The 3,218-nt window shown below is 44.5% G+C and overlaps 1 pseudogene; it reads left to right on the top strand.

Annotated features, from left to right (window-relative positions):
• The first annotated feature begins 202 nt into the window (after positions 1-202).
• LOC134080870 (uncharacterized) lies at positions 203-2,736 on the top strand (annotated as a pseudogene).
• Positions 2,737-3,218: the final 482 nt, after the last annotated feature.

The following is a 3,218-nucleotide window of genomic DNA, read 5'->3' as shown; positions in this document are numbered from 1 at the left end:
CCGGACTAGCACCGGAACCAAATTGTGATAACAAGATTTGTTGTAGAGAGGGATCCACCCATCTCCCCACTCAAAACATAACGGGTTAACCACTTGTGGATATCACAAGCCCACACAGTGCCCTAAGACTTATCCCACCCCTCCGGGAGGTATTATTAAGGGAAATGTAAACAAGACTTTGTTACATGATGTCAATTTAGTGATGACACATGTTAGTTATAATGTCACAAATGTTTTATCTGCTTATCTAACCCACTGTAGTGATAAAGATCAAACATATGCATGGCTACAGTCACAGATTGATGATTTAGTCTCTGATTACAAGGACAGACTCGCTGTCCAAGTTCCACCCGCTAGATTTAAACGAGATCTATTTGCTGATGTAACTAGTATCTTTGGTTCAGCTAATTCCATTGCCAACTCTTACAAGATAACTGGACAATCACAATATTCATCATGGTTGGCAAATCAAGTGGCCACTGGTTTCCTGTAAAGACGTCACTTTTCTGAACCAATGAGGGAACAGAGAGTGGTCCAAGGAAAATCCGTGAAGCAGCCGCGCACTGTTTGAGACATTAATTGATAACCCCTGTTGAATCCTAATAAAGCTGACTCCGCCAAATACGAAAAAGGTTTAGTTCAAAGTAACATTATTCTCAGGGGTCAGGCTGGTGAGCCTGGTGGTGCCTTCGAAAGTAACATTGTGAATTATCCGGGATCAGGCTTATGTGAGTCATAAGCGTCTGATCAACTATTTACTGTGTAATGCCACCAGTCATTCTTACCGACCCCGTATCGTCAGGAATATGCTGAGGGTCCTATTCTCCTCCACAGCCGGTTAATTCGGGCGGTTCCCGACGCAATCATTGTTACTTGTTTCAGAAAGGATTCAGGGGCTGCCCCGCTGACTCGGATCACTATATATGTCATACGTGCTGCTGACCCACAACCACATGCTATGCACAGAGGGTTCTGGCTGTGCTAGGATGCGATTACTCGATGCAGATTACCATAGACATTTTAATCTATGGCAGACCCCGTAAACAAAGCGACCCACTGCTTCATAATATTACAGTCAATTTCAAAGACAGCGTGCCATTTCCAGTGTGGTTAACTCCTACGGCGGCGGTAGTTAAACCCTAGCCATCCATTACGCTAGCACGTTACCTGGGACCGGACACAGCCACATAAGTACTAATGGCTACGCGGATCAGCATAACAAATTTATTGGACAGGTACAAGCTAGTCATCCAACACATTACAGAAGTACATCTAAATGCAAAGTGTGAAAGTTACTTAAAACAGGTTCAAGAAATACTCTAAGATACAAAACAGACAGAGAATGAAACATACTTTACCAGCTCAGAGGAAGATGACTACACACCGAAGTGTGGGAGTTCATAGCTAATAGAGACTCCATGAATAATGTTTTGTCTACCCTTTTATAGGCTACAAAGTTTGTGATTGGTTCACACAGTGACAGGGGTTACATGAATGGAGATCACATGATGAGTACTGTAGGTGAAACTGAGACCATTGTTGTAGTGAAACCACTTGAGTAAATCAATCAAGACATGACAATACATTTGGTTACATTTCCTGGTCCAAGTTAACTTCTGAGGACTTTGGACAAACGTGTGACAGGAGGTCCACAATAGGCCCACACTCAGTAGCTAATCAAGAGTCCATATATGATTGAAAGGAATGTCATCAGCCTGGGAATTTAGATCCTTACACCAACATCTCACCAATAGTAATGAGAATATTATCAAAGCGGTCAAATCTGAGGCACAGGCGCTTCTAACCGTTAGTCATTCATTCTACAACCAGACCCGCACACTTGAACATGACTTAGCCTGTAGAACATATGCACGAGATTTATTTGCCACAGCCAAACAAGAAATCCTGGATCTCCGTCTGCAAAAGACCCCTAGGCATGTCCTAAGTGATTTGATTGAAATCTTAGACTTGCATAGATGGTCTACGTCAGAAAAAATGAGAGACATTAACTATTCAGAATTGTTATCAACTTTAATGATGTATACTGGCACTGAATGTGCAAAATGTATTGGTTTCTTTATCACCTTTCCACTTATCCATTCAGAACAAGTATTCCCAAATTCCACAACCATAAGATCCATTGGAGTAGTTGTAAAAGATCAAGTGATCGAAGTGATCAAGTTTCACACACACAGTGGTGTGTCACCAGCGAAATGAACTCTTTTTCTTATGGGGGCTTGACTTGCCCCTCGAGCCACAGTTTCTGCCTGGAAGTCACAGAAGACTTCTCCATGGGTCAGATCAACATCTTGGGGAGGGTCCCAATGGACTTAGACCTCTCCCCTTGGTGGGATGACGCATTCTACAAGGATGGCACCCAGGCTCTGACGGATACAATGAGTCTGGTGCAACACGAACTACCACATCACCCAGGCACAGGTGCAGGCAAATCTAGCCAAGAAGACAGCGGAGATCCTGTCCAGTTCCTCCACACGATCAGCACAGTACGCATACACTTGGTGTGACTGGATGTTTAGGGCATGTGTACTTGCTATATTCACATTCACTGCCACCCTAGTCCAGTGTTGTTGTATGCGATGTGCCATCCGTTCTCTACGCCGAGCCACTCACACAGCTCTGGTATTGAGTCCGCTACGACTACCAGAACTACACAGACACCAAAAAGTTAAAGCATCCCCTCCCCGAACCCCTGTTACATTTATGGGGTGGTCATAGAGGAGCCTACAGTTAGCCTTCAGTGTAGAGTCGACGCAGGTTCAAAATGCCCTCTGTGTGGCTACGTGTAGGCGCTGAGTGCAACTATGGCAACACTGTTAGTTTTGTTGTCCGTATCTGAGTTCACGCATGTATAGTGTGACAGGTTGAGGTAAATCGGCTTGTAACACTGCTTCAACAGTGCGATAGACTCACGAGGGGCGAACAGGTTTGATATTCTCCCGATCGATCGGGAGGTGGTCGTGAGGTGGTAATCGCTTCTCGTTACCCCATGTATACTACACGATGTGAGATGCACGACTGAGCCAAAATTCCGCCCGATCCCCAAAATAGTCGCACGACTCAAAAATCGTGGCAAAATGGGCCAAAAATCGCACAGTGTATGCCCAGCTTAATACAATGTGGATTGTTTGATTATAGGCTAGTGCTAAATGCCGATATTTCTTAACCCTGCTCACAAGTGCCACCTGGTGGTCGTTTGG

Source organism: Sardina pilchardus, chromosome 5 (assembly GCF_963854185.1).
Source record: "Sardina pilchardus chromosome 5, fSarPil1.1, whole genome shotgun sequence".
Classification (NCBI taxonomy): domain Eukaryota; kingdom Metazoa; phylum Chordata; class Actinopteri; order Clupeiformes; family Clupeidae; genus Sardina; species Sardina pilchardus.
Note: the sequence above shows the minus strand (reverse complement) of the source record. Positions and strands in the feature narration are given on the sequence as shown.